This window comes from Chlamydotis macqueenii, chromosome 7 (assembly GCF_036417535.1).
Source record: "Chlamydotis macqueenii isolate bChlMac1 chromosome 7, bChlMac1.mat, whole genome shotgun sequence".
Taxonomy (NCBI): domain Eukaryota; kingdom Metazoa; phylum Chordata; class Aves; order Otidiformes; family Otididae; genus Chlamydotis; species Chlamydotis macqueenii.
The window spans coordinates 20106110-20123703 of NC_141562.1; the positions used below are offsets into that span (position 1 = coordinate 20106110).

The 17594-nt window shown below is 42.0% G+C and overlaps 1 protein-coding gene across 2 annotated transcripts in view; it reads right to left on the reverse strand.

Annotated features, from left to right (window-relative positions):
- The window catches only part of ARHGAP22 (Rho GTPase activating protein 22), a 125837-nt gene that overhangs the window by 40025 nt on the left and 68218 nt on the right, over window positions 1-17594 (reverse strand). The window lies entirely within an intron of this gene.

The following is a 17594-nucleotide window of genomic DNA, read 5'->3' on the forward strand; positions in this document are numbered from 1 at the left end:
GCACTCAATATCTCAGGAAAATACTGACCAGAATATCAAATGCACTCAAGTTGTCATATATATGTTATTTGTGGATACTCCAAGACTTACAACATTTTCACCCTTCTTTTCCCATTTCTTTTCACCTACTTCAGTCAATTTAAATCTTCCCCTCACCCCTCATTTTATGTTCCAGAGCTGGATACAATCTAATGAGGGCCATATAAACACACAGCAGCTTTACTGGGGCAGCCCCTGCATAAAAAGGCTACTGATCCTGTCCAACACAGCAGCTGCATTACTGGCTGCCTGGAGCTTCTCCATCACCATGGAAACCGCCTTTGGCTTTGCTATGGAGATAACATCTTAGCCCTTGTGTCACTGTCATTTCCACGCTCACATGGCTTCCAGCACCTACTGGCAAGCTAAAGCTGCCAGCCTGTGCTGAGCAGCTGAGATTGCCTGTCCATGGAATTCAGAGATAAGAGCAGGATGATGGTATGCAGTGGTTTCTGCAGAACTGATTTAGCATACACAGAACACGTGCCTCCTAAATCCTCGCTAATCTGGGGAAAGGAGCAAGCTGGGAGCTGCCTGCAAGCCAAGGAAGTACTTTTTCTTGCTATTAATTATTTCCTGGCCTAGACATGCTTATGGATCATATGCATATTTGCAAAGCAAAAGGAGTAAAATGAGATGGGTTGGGAATGACTTTGTGGCTCTCTAAGAAGCAATTCATTGAACAGGGAAACTCAGGCAGTCTTCCAGTAAACAGAGACAACAGCCATGGAGGACTAGGTGTGCAGCTTAAGAAACAAAAGCCATGATACTTTTTCCACACATGTATTCAAATTCTGCTTCTTTCCCCATAGCATCCTCTTAGACAGTCTCCCATTTTGAATTTACTGAATTATTTATATTCCTTAAGATACATGAAGTGGAACAGCTCTCTAGCTCAAGGCTAGGATGCAAGCATCTGAATAGATCAATGCTCTACCATACTCCACTGCAAGGAGGACATATTTCATCCTCTGCATACAGAACTGTCAGAGGAGGAAATTACAGTCTGTGGAACTCCTGTCACAGCCTAACTCTTTTACCAACATACTCAGCCTCATGGTGAAAGCAGAGATCACCAGGTCTAATTTTTGTAGCTTACCTGGCAGACCTATTGCCATACCCTTTCACAACCAAATATCTTACAGGAGATATAGCAGCAAAAAAAAAAAAAAAAAGAGGCTTTTCACTGCCCTCAGCACACATCAGAAACAGGGGTGCAGGATCTGGCAGACAGATGGCCTGAGCTCAAGCTAGTTCTTCAAAGGAATTAAACAGTCTCAAAAAACCATGTACTGTATGGATCACACCAGCAGCAAACAACTGAGCTTGGTCAAGGTAAAACACAGATCCTGTTTCTAAATTTAAAGGGGCCCAGCTGAGATCTTACCTATGCAAGCCATGAAGGACAAGAAGAGACCAAAATCTTAGCTTAGAATTAACTGCAGACTGCAAATTTATTCAGAACAGCTGAACTAGCCTTATGAAGCATAATAAGCAGAAAAGGATGAAGAGGATTTCTTACAGTAGTTCTGCAGAAGTATTGTCTCAGCATCTTCCCACTGAAATCACTGTACCACAGGGACCTGACTGTAACTCCCCTTCACCTAAGATGTTACTTTGGACCGGCCAGATGCCTTCTAACCCTCCGTGGGCCTTTTTAATGCTTGTGTTTATGGAAAAAAAACATTTATACTTCTATTTGAGTCTGTAAAAAATAAAAACAGGATGGGAAAAAGGATTCCTGTACATGCTAGACCTGATACTCTGCCAAAAACTACACACAGCTCCTCCATGGTTGGCTTTCCTCTCTGAAACTTTAAATAGGAGCAAGGTCATGACCCTACAAGCTGCCTGTGGGAGAGTCAGTAATGACTAGTCACATAAGTAAAAGCAAATGGAGACAACTCCACTCATGGAGGCTAGCTTAGAAACAAGAATGAGCTTCAGAATTGCTTCTTAGAGAAAGCTTCATATGTTAGCATGACACGAATACGCAGTGGCAGAGCACAAAGACCCACCAATAAGCTATTTTTTAAAAAATAACATTTTAATCATGTTCCTTTCCGCACACGACTGGCTCTTTTCAGTACATCCTTGAGGCAACAAGCAGAACTAGAGTTCCCTAAAGGGCAGAGTTCAGACATGTCTCTCTACATAGTTGTAACATTCAATGGGTTTTGAGTTTTAGTAGTCACAAGAATGAGAAACAGTTAAATTCAAACACTTGGATCTTAAAAAAAAAACCCCAAGGAAACAATGCCACATACACCTTCTTCAGAAGTCCAGAATTCTACCAAAAATTCACAGGTACTTTCTTTTCTGGGCTCAGACTCAAACCAGGATCTTGTTATGGGATTTGGATCTGAATTGGCAACACAAACACTGTATCAATTCAAACATCCTAATGTTCATGAATTATTTTAGGAAAACAATTTTAGACTTTCCTGCCTAGAAACACTTGGATATGGAATTTTAGTTCTGTCTCTCACAGCAGTATGAAATTCACATTCAGATACTGGATTCAAACCTCTTCTCTGCCATCAATGGAGCTCCAGCCCTCACTATGGTTGCCGTTAGACTCTAACCCTGAAGCGCAAAAGTGCTCCTTCTACTACATGAATAAAACAGGGCTCTGGCTCCTCAGTGCTATGGTAGGGACGAACACTCTGCTAATGATTTTGAACACAGCCAAGGGCTTTTCATTCCCTTGAACTGAACTTCTCACTCAATTTTACTCCAGCTCCCATACAAACAAGACTGGCCTTTAGAGACCAACTCTGCATAGCTTAGGACTGCCAGGAGCAGACATCCTAGTTCTCCTGCTCAAAGGTACTTTCATCTCCACAGCAGAGACAAAATAAAACTGCCTGCAAGCACAAACAGAGTGCAAGCATGGCAGAAGCAGGGGGCTTAACTTCGGTGATGAATAGTTCATTTGCTTAAGCATTAACATAAGACCAGGTGATCCTGCACTCAATTGCCTGCTTTCCTGCAGATTTCCAGGGCACATTGGATAAGATACACTGGATTCCACCTCTATCCATAAAGCAACTTGGCAGCGCTACTCATGTCCCTCCCAGGTATACAGAAACTGAACAACTTCAAGACCAGGAAAGGTGACCACAGCCACACAAGTTCAAACAGTAAATGTAGTAGCCTAGAAAGATTAAGGAACTTGTTTTGTTACTGCTCTCCATGAAAAGGGCTGTAGGTTCCAGCTGACTTCAATGCCTTGCCACCCCCTTCTCAAGTTATTTTTGTCAAGTTACTTTACATACATTGGTAAGTATCTTTACCTGGAGGGAAGAGCACAGCTCCAGGCCCCTAACTGTGTTGCATGAATGCTCTTTCTTCCAGGCCCAGACTAGTTAAAGCTGGCAGAATCGCTTTCATATGCTGTCTGCTCATGTGGTTTGTGCAATTGCTTTTCATACGGCCTCAGAGCCATCTGCTGCTGATGTCAGCTGTACAGCATTCACCTCAGAGTAACACGCCACCTCCTCATCCTTAATAATGGTCCTCCTTTCAGCCCTCCCACATGTCCCACAACAGGAAAGATGAAATACTGAAAGACTCTGTCTAAGTGACTTGAAGGTCAGATGGAGCATTGCAACAGCAGCAGGAATCACAATCCATACTTCAGAGCCCTATTCACAAAAAATTCTTCCTTTTTTGACCATCCCTAGACTGGCACACATTCACTGGAAAGTGCAAAGCATAAGACTGCTATATCTACCTGTCCTGCCCTTTGTTCCTGTTCAGAGAATTTTTAACAGATATTCAGTTGCATCTCTCCCTTTATACAGCTGTTTCCAACGAAGAAACATCGGAATTTGTTTGCCTTGAACTTCATTCACACAAGCTTAACCTTCTTAAAACCAACATTTGTGAAGCCAAGCCTTAAATCCCCTTTGTCTGTATGGAAACAGAAGTTCAGGGGGACGAGGACTGGACTTCCTAGTAGATGTTCCTGCTCCATTGCATGCAAAAGGAGGAACTTTTCTACTGACAAGTAAAGCTGCTGTCAGGTTCTGCTGACATTAGCAGCTTCTTTTTTTTTGTTCAGACCATTTCCCTTTCTTCCACGCCCTCATCTGGTTTGCCTTCCACCCATTTCTTAAAGCATTCTACTTATTGATGTGCTTGTGTATTATCATTACATCAACTCTACTGAAAATTTACACAATTACAAATACTTGCGTATGTATATATATTTACATGTTTGTATTGCTTTGGTGTGGAAAATAGAGTGGTATTTTCAGTAAGAGTGAAATTTAGTTGGTCATGTGTATGCTGCTGCAGCATGTGGGAAGGCAAACAGCAGTTCAAGGCTGAATTATGAAAGGGGTGGCTGGTGGATAACGCAAGGCCCAGCTGACACGTTTGCCCTCAGTAGTAAAGCAAGTAGTGACAGGAACCCTTTAATTGCAGACAAGCAGCAAAAAAGGTCTTGACAAATGGACAAAAAAAAATAGCACCCACAGCTGAAAAGAACAATTGCAATGATTCATCTTCCCTGACCTGCTCTTTATGATTGTCTTCAAGGTGAGTTTCAGATTCAGGGCTCTAAGATCTCCTCGATAATGAAAGAAAGTTAAAATTACATCAGTGAATTATGTCAAGATTAAGGGCAGCTCTATTAGGGGGAATTTTTCTTTGCACATCTGGAAAAAAAGAAACCCAAAACCTAGTCTTAATCTTTGGATTATGAAAAGTAACAAAATAAATATTATGAGTAAGCAAAAGGTCATTAAGAGTGCTTGGAATAGTCACTTGAAACCTAATTCCATTTCTTAACTCATTGACTAATTCTGGCTAATACTGAACCTCTATCCTGAGCATTATTCCCCTCAACCAAAGTTTTCCAAGAGCCAGAATGCTAGAGATAGACCTTGTCTATCATACCTGAATTTTGTGTTAACCTGCTATCAGTATGCAGTTTAAACTTTACTACAACGAATAACAACTCTACTACTTTTCTACTGTTCTTTTTTTTTTTTTTCTGGATGATCCTCTCACAGAAGGGAAAGTTTGCTCTGAATACAAAACTGGTCTGGAAGTGCTCCATTTAGGCTACTTGAAAACAGAAGAAAAACAGCAAGAAAAATCTGCAGTAGTCAAGGAGTGACAGATAAAAATAAGCAAAACCAACAAGATCTATAAGGGTACAACCTATGAAGAATTGAGCAGTACAGTAAACAGTGATGTGTGCTTGCTGTGACTTTTTATATTTGTATCTCTCTATACACACTCATCCACCGATATATGGGATATCTGAGTAGGAAGCTGATTTAGAAGCTGAGAGAGTAGACACATGATCACACTTTAAAAAGCTTACAAAATAAAGAAAAAATTATGCTTGAATATTTAGAATTATACAAAATGCAAATAAAAGAAATAAGCTTTGAATCAAAATTAACTTATTGTGTCTCAGTACCAATGGACAACACCATGGCAATTTTTCCTAAAGAAATACGCACCTTTGTAGATGAAGGGTGGTTTATTTCCACAGTCTGGCAGGAGTTTGAGGGGACTCTAACATTCAACTTTGATTTAATTGTGTCAATAAGGAAAGTGAAATCTTAAAATACCTTTTATCCCACTGAGTAAGCTCAGTTCATAAATTGAGATGGTTCAAGTTTTCTTAGGGCGGGATTTACAAGCACGCACTAAAATATCATTGACTTTTCAGTCAAATATAACTGCTTAATTTACTTAAACGCTTTTCCATCCACCAAGTTTAATGATAGTTACAAGTAGAAGATGATCAAATTTTCAACTAAAAGTTCTTGCAGAGGATTTTCATGAGTCCCTAAATGATTTTTAGATCCCAGATCTCAGACGTCATCTCAGAGAATAAAGCAAAGGCAGGCAAACTCTCTAAAGCCACTGCCATCTATAAACTAATCCAAAGGCCCTGTAATCTGTTCTCCCCTCCCACGCCTTCTGTGGTTGCAGACGCCATAGAACTGCTTTAAAAAAGCACCAACAAAGAGATTAGGCCTCAGAACTGTGGTTTCTTATGCAAAAATTCAGACAAGGCTTAACATGAACAGAGGCAGTGCAGCTTCTCTGTACTGGTACACAAACTGTAGAAAACCCTTAAAAACCTCAGGCTAATGCTCTATTTCAGTTGTCAGGATCAAGTGTATGATTACTAAAACTGTATGTAAGAAACGAAGATTTGATTTAATCTTTGGCCTTTTATCCATAAAAATTGTATCACATCAGCTTGACTCTCTTGCCCTGGGATATGTCTTTCTTGACAATGTCTGTGACATACGTTACTCTAAACTTATCTATTCATTAAACTGATTAACTAGTTAATACTACTGATCACTTCAAAAATACCAAAACCTTGAAAATAAACAAACCCATACTCCAGGTAGGTCACATGCTGGTAAGTGATGTCACACTCCGGGAACCATGGCAAACAGAAAAAAATATGTGAGATAAGAGGAACAGAGAAAAGCAACTTCAATTACTGTTAAAGGAAAAGCAAGTAGCATTGCACACAAATGCCACCTTGAACTCCTGCTTTCATGTGTTCAGTGCTTTGCAATGTCTATGCCTACTTATGTAGAATTTTTTTCTTAATATGCTTTATCTGCCTTAGGCTGGACTGTGAGAAGCTTCAGTAAAATAGAGGCTCAGTCATTTTTAAGTTACACTTCTGGCATTAAAAATGGATTTATTGTAATAATACTCCAACACTCTAGTGCCTCTTTGTTTTCAATGATTTGAAATTTCAGAGAGGACACTACTATGCTGCCTGGGATGTGCTGCTCATTGTGGCCACAAAGCACAGTTTGACTTGGCTAAGGTGAACTCACAACTGGGGAAGGCCACTTCTACTGCAGCAGCCCAATATCTAGGATTGAGATGAGCCCAGGCATAATATGCAGCTGCTAACTACATTATTTTTTTCAAGGACATAGCAAATCCTTTCTATCAACACAGTTCAGGCACCATTCCCTCCAGCTGCTGCCCACAATTACTTGGCTCCATAAAAGGAGCTGCCATCAACAATGATTACAATGCCTCCCTAACCAGAGAGGTTTCAGGAGCCTGTGAGATGTGCCCCCAGTTCTGTATAGCATCCCTATACAACTGTATTGTTATTGCTTTGGGTTTTGTATCAGGTTCTACTAGATGAAATCTCCAGTATGGTTACAGCTAGTTTAGGATGCCAGCAGAACTATTCCAAAGAGGAATCAATCAACAGTAACATGAGAAGCAACTACTACACTAACAATTGCTAGGAGCTGCATGACACCACTTTGCCTCTGCTGTGACTCGTGCATTTCATCCTGAGTGTGAATTCTAGAGTACTCGTATTCTAATTATGTCCAATGATGCCTCAGGCATTAGACTGTCAAACAAGTGACAGCTTGCTCAGTTAAATCCTTGTGGTTCTTGACTCAAGTAGCATTTCCTGATAGGGGGTTACTGTGGAGACTGAACATGCTCACTTCAAAGCCTAGATCATAACAGAAATAGCAGCAGCTTCTTAGGCGGAGCTCTCAGTGTGCAATGGCACTGTCACTGCCTCTTACAGCAATATCTGCTGACAAAGCAGACAAATTTGGGGTATATTGTTGCCTCTAATGACACTAACACTGTTTTGCGTTCTAGGCAAAAAGTATCTGCCACCTTGGCACCAGCTTCTCACTGGAAAAACAGAGTTGCTACTGGAAAATAATCTGAAGGTGGTGGGAGCCCAGGCATAGTTGTAGTTCAGCTTTCCTCCATTTGCACAAACTTGAGCTCCAGAAGTCACAAAACCCTTACTTCAAAATCTGTCTGACACGCCACCAGTTTTTAGGGAGCTCTTCACCTCATGAAGCGTCTGTCTTAGCATTACTAAAGGACAACTTCTGTCCCTCTTCACAGCTGCACTGGAAAAAAAGAAAAGCTATTTCTTCCCCTCACAAAAGATGACCCTAACCCTGCAACAAAATTCAGGTCTGTGGTGGTGATGGCAAGTGGTGATGACAAGGAGGAGGAAAAAAAAAAAGGTTGCACGGCTTCTCCCCCACACATACACCATGTTCCATAGACAGCCTGTACCAACAGCAGGCTGCTTTCCCTTACCCTCCTTTCTTCCACTCCAGAAGACCAACCCTTGCAGTCTTTCCTCAATGTATTATTTCAAATCTAGAAAGTTACAATAAGCCTAGTCCTTAATAGTGAGTGAAGTGTGGAACTGCCTGGGCTATGCAGAGCTCCTGGTCATTTCACTGTCCTCTGGTTTGGATGGAAAGGAAATTATTTTTTCTCAGGCCAGCAGAAGCCACACACTCAAAGGGAGGCGATTGAGGCCAGCCTGCTTGGCAGCAGCTGTGTGCCTGTCCCTACAAGGCACATTGCAGGAGACATCTAAATTAAGGCAACTATGAATTTGAGAGTACAAAAGTTACAAATGTATGAACGAAAGACTCAAAATAGTGGCACATTTATGCAAAGCAGGCCACAGTGTTCCATGTGGTTCTCCAAAGCAGTAAGTGCTCAACACTTCTGAAGAAGGTATCAAATTATATATTCCAACTGTGGTTATATTTATGCACTATTATAAGGGAGGAAATTCCTTCCTGACCAAAGATGATGATACTTCATGCTTTGAAATACCTGAATGAAAAATGACTGTATAATTTTTATGCATTACCATGCAACCACAAGCAATTTTCTAATTCTCATAAATTTCTTCAAATTTTTAACATTGAAGACAAGAGTTGAGGGAAATTTTAAATCCTGAAGAGAAATTACTTACCACAACATCAGAATAGCAAAGTCTGATCTATTTTTCTTTAATAATTTCATACTGGAGAGATAATATCCAACTTCCATATTCTTCCAGAACCATTGTGCTCACATTTCCCAGGTCTCCTCACCAACAGGAATGAAGTGATTCTCATGCCTTCTAAATAAGTGTCTCTATAACTACCTTCTCCTCCTCCTTACCCTGCATAACTATTTTTAATTTCCCCTCCACCTAGTCCACTGTGAAACCAAAGACATCTTCACTGTATTTTTAAAGGACTACGTGTCTCTTGTCTTAGTCAATGCTCTGAACTTTGAACTAAGGAGAATGGAAGGGAAGCCATCAGCTGCCACAGCTTAGGCTGCAGACACCAGAGCTTTTAGCTGAGCCTGTAAAGACTCCAGTTCTTAGTAGATTGAATACAGAGTTCTGCAGAAATTCAAGCCAACTAATTACAAACATTATTATTTTCTTCAGTGAAGTGACTGAAGCTTTACAAGCACAGTTTTGGCAGCAGAAAATAAATGGACTATCATTAAGGACTCAACAGTCGCAGACTTTGTCTTTACAAAAATGAAACTATTTGTTGCATTAATGCAGAACAGGAATTGAAATGCAAAAGAATATATACTGTAGGCCTTTGGAAAAATGTTGGCAAATTTGGAAAAAATCCTTGCCAATATTAATGATGGGAGAACATAGATGGAAGTATTACTGATCTAAATCCAAACTTAAGAGCTCAGGGGTATTCCAATCAAAGTCCATAGTATTACTATAGTTTGTAAAGAATAGCAATTTTATAGCAGTTTCCTCTTGTATCTGGCTATGCATTAGGTAACCAATGAATCTTCTAAACACGACTGTGTAACGCATAGCACTCTCCACTGTGGCAACAGTGCTCTTTGGCAAAAAGGAAAGTTCATACTTGTCACTTGGGCTCAACACTGCAGCTGCTCAGAACACAACTGTGCTTGGCTAACAGACTCGAGGCTGTGCTAATGAAAAAGTTGGGCCCTCAATCCTTTGTGCTTTAGGACAACTGTCAGTAAACCACTGGCAGAACAATGCTTAGAAAAAAAAATCAATTCTAATTCTCTACATTCATTGGCAACAGACAAATTCCTCCTAGTTAATAGCACTATCAAAAAGATCAGAAAAGTTGCTTAAACAAGAAATTAAAAGGACCTGTTAGGTAAACAGCTCATCCTGAAAGATGTCTTCAGCTGGTGGACTTGTTCCCACTGAAATTTAAGTGTTGCACAGAATGCTTTTCTCTGAGACTCCCAGTAGAAGTCCTGTCTGCAGCATTGACTGCCCCTATAGCATACTGAAATACTACAGATGCATCCCATCTTGATGCTTGTATATCTCCTCCATGACAGGTCAAAGGCCTGCACATAGGTAGTGTCTCTTCCGACAAGCTAAAATAGTCACCTATACATTGTAGGGGCAGACAGTAAAGCTCAGGTGCATATTGTTAGGGGACATAGCATATCTCGGGATAAATGCTTGTAGAAACACATTTATAGTTAGAGACTAACAATTTCCATCAGGCACAGCAGAACTGCCTCAAGCATTGCCTTGCAAGCTTCCCCTCTCACAGCACATAAAGCTCACCAGCACCAAAGCAATCAGCCACTGACCTATTGCTGCCCAGCTCCTCCAGACAGCAGCAACCTGCTTCTGGGCTAGTACAATCTTTCCTGTCTGTACATCTCAGGACTTGTGGACTGGGGCAAACTCCAACAAAGTGACCTCGTCCTGCAGAAATCCTTAAACTCCTGCTGGTCTTCCTAGATCTGCACAGCACTTAAACACCAGTTTAAGTATTCTGTTCTGGTAAGCCTTCCTCCAGAATGCCTAGCTGGCAGAAGGGAAACCCTTGTATTTTAAAAACTCGATCTGCAGCCTCTTCTTCACTATGCCAGCATGCAAAGTCTCTTAGCAAAGCATATTGTCACCTACTAAGGGCTATGTTACACTGTCAGAAGGTCCTTCAAACCATCTTATGCTTTTGATAGTTTACAGATCTTTGTTGTGCTTCAAGCAAAGGCTGCTGACTAAAGCTAGATCACAGTCACAGCAAGATAGAGTCTCTTTACTAACAATGCAAACTACAAGAATTTCAAAGGAGCACAGAAATTAAACAAATGCTCAGGAGACATTACAACTCACAGGAATGTGCCCTAGAAGTCCTGAAGTCTCATACAGGTATGTACAGCAACCAAGTACGATAGTGCAACTTTCTTCTGGTGAGAGTATTTGCATCATGGATGCTCACACTAGCTAGCCAAACTCTGTAACTACACTCCTAGTTATATCTAGAGTAAGACACATGACCTTATGAAAAATCTCCACTTTCCCTAAACTTAGAACAAGTACTAGGTAAAGGGATGAGGTCGATTCACCAAAAATGCACACATGTGAGTTTAGGATCCACATATTCTAGGAAAATCGAGCCATAAACATATTTTATGGTGTTCAAATACAGAAGATTAAGTTCTTATCCCAAGGAACAAAAAAAAAAAAAAAGCTTTGCTTAATGCACGTTGTGATATACTACTCAGACAGAAATGCCAGGCTTGTCAGTTCAGCTGCTTTTGCCAGAGTGACATTAACTATAGAAATTAGATCTAATTACACAGATTTAGGCCACAGAGAACTAGCACTTGGGTGAGACGGGTAGCAATATCAGTTTCATTGCTTGAAGTACTCCCTATAGGCAACGTATTTGTGTATTTTTATGCTTATAGAAGCAGAAAGACCATTGCAACAATGCTGACATCAGTGGGCCTGCTCCACAAATACATTTAGCCCAGTTGGTCCACTAAGGAAAATGAGAGCGGTAAATAGGGTCCATCTATCTGCCTTGCAAGCCTCCTCCCTCTCCTCACCTGGCTCCTTTCTTGAGAGAGCAGAACTGTATGCAGCCATTGCAGGCAGCATGTGTTATAAGAAGTTTTGTCTTTGCAAGGGCACGATAACAGCCAGAAACCAGGATCTGCTCAGCCAATGACATGACATTAAAAAGCCTTCCAGCTTCTGTTTCAAAACAAAGAAAACTTGATAAGCCTGAAGCCAGCAGCTGCTGCCAGCAGCATGCTGCCTTCCTCACCTTGGGGACACCTGCTGAGCTGCTGGCTGTTTATTATTACATTATACAGCAGCTTTCCAGATAATGAATTATGTATCTACAGTGAAGCTGCGGTACACAGGGAGCGGGGGGGGAAAGGTTTGGAAACAGAAGAACCATTTTGATTAACAGTTTGCAAGACTCGGGGGAAGGGAGGGCGGGGGGAAATCCCTGATGGTTTTATGATTTGTCTGAGCCCCAGTCAGGTAACAGAGGGAATTGGGGGAACATGGCAAGTACTTCCTTCTCTTCCCTTCCCTATTTTTTACTGAGAACAATCAGGTGAGTTTGAAAGATTTGTATGCCCTTTTAAGGGACTAAGATGATGTAAAAAAAAAAAAAATAATAATGGAGCTATAAGCTGGCTTGTGACTGCAGCTAGTTTTACTGCCCTAGCATTAAATACATAGAAACTTACCTTTTACAATTGTTTTTACTTAAACCATCCACAGTGTGAAAGCAAGAACTCAAGACAGTAGTAAACTATTGCCATGAAAGTCTGATTGCTGCCAGTCACCTCTCAAAGAGAGAACTCAATCTATAGTCTCAGAAGCAATTTTGCAAGCACTTGCCAGACACAGCTCCTCAAGTCTTCCAGAGAGGAGACTTAATAATTCTCTTGCCTTATTTAATTTAAGTTAGGTGATCTAGGTACCTAGGCACAAAAGCATTATATAAAAATGATCATAGGGAGTGAGCATACATGCAAATATATAGCCAAACATATGTAAGCATTAAATGCTCCTGTTTGCAGACATTCTATTCCTGTCCATTTCAAAGTCTAAATATTAGTGAAAACTGATTCTCAGAAAAAGGCAGACAGTTAAAAGAACTCTTCATACCATATACCTTAAGACCAGCTTCATCCAGTCCAGTTCTGTTACTTCTCTGCCCAATTAAAAATGTCCAACACAGCTAGGACTGCTGTTTTCAGACAAGGAACAGTCACACCACAGTAACTGTAAAACAATCTTACGGCAAGTATATGCAAGTGGAAGTGATTTCAGTGTATGCATTAGCTATTCACAAATACATTAAAAGAAATCAAAAAAGATTTTCATTGCTGGAATATGCTTGTCACATAGAAAAAAAAGCATTAGTGTTTCAGGGGAACAGGCACAGAGAGGTTAAAATTACTCTCCAGGGTTATAGTGTGTATCAGTGGGGAAATGCCTCCTCTGTATTTTTTTTTTTTTAAAAAAAAAAAAAAAAAGGCAGCCTTCAAATTCCACAGTGGGAAATTCCTACATACCAGTGGAGAACTGAGACAGAGACACTAAATGACTTCCAGTATGATACTGGCTAGTGGCTAGCAGAGCCAGGAATGAAAAACAGAACTATCACATCCAGGCACACTGGATTAATCAAACATTGATTCTCATAAAGCAAGGAATACTGTTTGGAAGGTCAGTCTTGTGCAACTGCAAAGGCAGTGCAAGCCCTAGAAATGAGAAAGCAAAGAATTAAAGAGAACAAGCTGAATAGCATGAAGATTGTTCCCCCAGCACAGGGTGGAATGCAGGTCAGTTTCTCACCAAAGAAGTGCTCTCGAAATGGGAAAGACACATTAGAAATTAAGAGCAAAATTAGGAGTGTAACGTGTCTCAAAAACCTGTTCTTTCACTTGGCAGCCCCAGCGGTTGCCTGGCATCTCCTCTATGTGGAGAGATTTAACTGGTGAGCTGAAGTCACCGCTCTCCCAGCAGTGCACGCATGGCTCTTTGAGAGGCACAGCAGTGTGTTGGCCAACTCTGCCTCTCCAGCACTACACTTCTTGGCAGCGCTGGCCTCTCTGGCTGCCGAATCCCAGCACCCTGTGGAGAGAGTGGCCTGCATCCCACAAAAGCCCAGATACTGGTTGGATAAAGCCCCGGATCCACTCAGATTTTAATACTGATGAGGAAGATTTGCACCAGAGCCACATGGCTCTGGAAGTCGTTTGTTGAACGACAGACGCATCCCTGTGGTACCCTGCCAGCTCCTTTCATATGTCCAGGCCCATGAAGTCCAGCACACTGTTTCCTGGAGTCTCCAACTGCTCAAAGCAGCTGAGTGTGCAGCCAGGATCCAGACTGCCTGTGGGATCATCTTCTGTCCAAATGCCTTGCTTTGATCCCAGATACCTCACTGCAACATGTTTGCACCTTGCTGCGTCCCAAAGCTATGGAATTAATTTATTTGTAGTGCTTTTAAGATTTATTTCTAGTCAAGTGTCATAGTTCAGTCGTAGTTTTTTAGGAAAAACAGTCCTAAAAAATAGCACTCTCACCAGTTCAAGTAGTAACATATTTATCCAGTTCCCTTTTCTTCTTCATCGAGAGATTTTTTTGTTCCATCTTCTGTACTGGAACATCCACCAAATACATGGACAAGGAGTTTAATAGAACACAAAGTGTTTGGTCAGACTGCCTAGGCTTCAGAGTTGAAACTAAAGCCACACACCATCACAATTCCCATGTCCATCTAATGATGGAGCCATCCAGCTCCTCTTCCTTCCCCACTAGCCCTACTAGATTGAACTAGTGATATACAGTTGACTGGACAAAGTATTAACATAAGAGCAAAATCACAATGGCCTTTTCAAACATGACTGTCATAGATGCAGAGCATCCTCATCACCAGTCCTGGCTCTTATTCCCCTCAAACCACAGTGTTGTATGGATTGAATGCTTTCTTTCACTGAGAAAGCCTCTCTCAACTTTCCTAATGCATATAAAACTACACCCACCCTGTAAGACATCAGAGGAGGAAAACAATAAGGCACAGACAGAAAGGAGCAGGAGAGGCAACAGAGCTAGGCCCAAATCCTGCCTTAAGCATGGCCACCCCAGGGGTCCACACAGACAGAAGCTCTGAGCACACCAAAAGCAGACACTGAAAGCGTCATAGGTCGACATCATGCAAAAATGACCTAATCGGCAGCCACCAGATATCCCGAGGTTGCTGGGTGTGGGCTGCTGTGCTCAGGCAGCAGCTAACAAACTCTCTCCCAGCAGTGGCAGCCACATCACTTGTCTGCTGCACATGGCATTTTCCCCAGCAGCTCCATTTGCTGAACACAAAGAGCAAGCATACAACATTAAAGAACACCCCTCTCCTTTGAAGTTGAGATTGTTTGGCTTGCCTGGCTACAAACTAAAACTGCAGCTTAATCATGCAGCTTTGAAGTCCTGTAAATGTACAGCTGCAGCAAAGTAAGGACCACTTGGCAATAAAACATTCATTATTGTTTGGTTGGGTTATTTTTTTTAATTAAAGAGGAAAAGGCTTTGCTGGACCTGAAACTTTCTTTTTCCTCCACTAGAAATCAAGGGAGAGGTAAAAAAAAAAAATCAATGGTGACTTGCCAGACCAGAGACAATTCTGACTGTATGTATGACATTTTATAGCCCTGTTTTGAATAGTGTTGAGCCAGTGCTCAGTGAACAGCCAAAGGAAAACAGATTTTATTGCAGGAGGGCATATGAGAGAACAGTGGGTTTTAACAACAGGCTGCAGAGGTTGATAAATGCTTTCATTGTTGTGATGCCTTATTTAAGATATGGAGGGGTATGTAACTGATAGAAATTTGATTGTGCTTAAAACTGGTAATAGCAGAAATAAAGCAGCCCTTACTTCTGTCTTTCCAGAATCTGTCATTGCTGTAGGTTTTACCAGAGGGTAAGAGTAGGCTAAGGATACATCACCCAATGAGACCCGTGGGAAGTCTCCATAGGCACAACAGTCTGCACAGCAAAGGACGTACAGCGAGAGAGAACACTGTACTTCGGCTTGCCTGTTTCATTTCAGGGGTGTTTGGACTCTCTCTCAACCTCCACAAAAATAAACAGAGAATTAATTCAAAATGCAGCGTAGCCTCACCTGGGATACAGGTGAGAAGATAAAATGGAGCATGGTAAAAATAAAGCTCACTTGGTGAGAAACAAGCTTCAGCTACAACTTCATACAAGCACTTCCCAAAGAGCTGAGGCAAAACCCTGCACTGATGGGGATTTCAGGCTATAAGACTCTGTAGAATCAGGTCCCAGTTCCCAGCTCTGCTAGCTGCTTCCTGTATTAATCTGGGCAAGTTCCCTCTCAAGGCTGAATCAAGAGTGTTTATCTGGGACTTTCCCACGTGACCAGTATTTCTGACCATGAACTTCTCCACAGCCCAGCTCCTGTCCCTAGGCCATCTGAACCTGTGGGAAAGAGGTCATACACAAACCTCACTGCTCTTGCTGGCTTACTCATTGCCTGTTCAGAGAGACAGAGAACAGCAAGGACAGACCCACTGGAGCCAGTGGCTACTATAACTTTTATGAAACTGCACTTTTGATGCTATGCCTGGAGCACTCTGTAATCATTTAATACCTTTTAACGACTACATTTACTTACTGGGAAGGATCTCCTTACTCAGATCACAGTGAAAACCTCTGCAAATGAAATGCTTTCTGGAGGGAAGCTAGAAGGTATTGCCTTAAGTAACTGGATGGAAAGTGGCTCAAAAACTATCAGGAGTCCAGCCTCTTCAAAGCAAGATTAGTGACAGACTGATATTAAACACCACTCCCCACTCAGACACATAGGTTTTCCTTTCATGCTTTGGCACTTACCTCCCCAGACTGTCCTGGAAGCAAGAGTAGAAAGGTTAGCACACAGTAGAATGGGCATCAGAAGGAAGCAGGATCCCTACCCTGCCAGCATGCCTGGACCAGGAGGTATTCTGGACAGCTAGATGGATTTCATAGATCATATAGATTTTGGGAGAAGCAGGCTGAGAGGTGTAACACCCTCTACCCTCTCTGGCACACCAAGGTGCTTTTAGGGGAAAGCTATTTGAGGTGTTCAGTTAGCTGAAAATTTCCATGTTGGTAGTGAGTCACTAAGAATACAACTGATTGCTGTTGGCTGAGCTTCCCTCGGTCATCTCTTAAAGGCCCAGATTATGCCCATGTTGATTCTGGTTTAAAAATGGTCAATTCATAGGCTCCCTCTTGCTTGCATAGGCTGGGCACCAAGCTACTGCTCTTGGCTCTTCACTGTCTTCCTCTGCAGGCAAGGCTTTCTCGCAAGGCTGAGCAAATCACAGCCACTGCACTGTGCCACCAGCAGTGGCTCCCAACAGATGTAGCACCACTGAGTCTAGACCTACAGCCATAGCTCCAGCTCCTGCCCCTGCCTGCTGCTTCTGGAGGCTTAGCCCTCTCACACACCAGCACAGCACCTGCCCCCACAGGTGGGAATCCCAAATCATAGCAAGGCAGCAACAGGGATCAGCTGACCAGTCAAAGGACTGAGAAATGAGTGACTGCTCCCCAGCTTCAAACTGTAACCTTTAGAGGGTCACACTAACTTGTGCTGGATGTCTAAAGCTGGGTTCCAAGCCTAAAGGGACTGCTGTGCACCTAATAAAACACAGCTTCTAACCACAGACGGGGAGGGAACATCTCTCAGCAAACAGGCAGGCATTCAGCAGGATGCACACACCCTGCTCTCGTAATAGGCATCAGGGCTGGTCAATTTTATCCTCAGCTCTACCTGCCAGAATAGCCTTACCTTTCCTGGCTGTACCATCAGCCCTTTCCTGCAATGCTTGCCACAGACACAGGTAAGGCAGGCACCTTTCCTCAGCATCTGTCTAGAGAGACATTCCTACTGTGGTATATGCTATAATTGAAA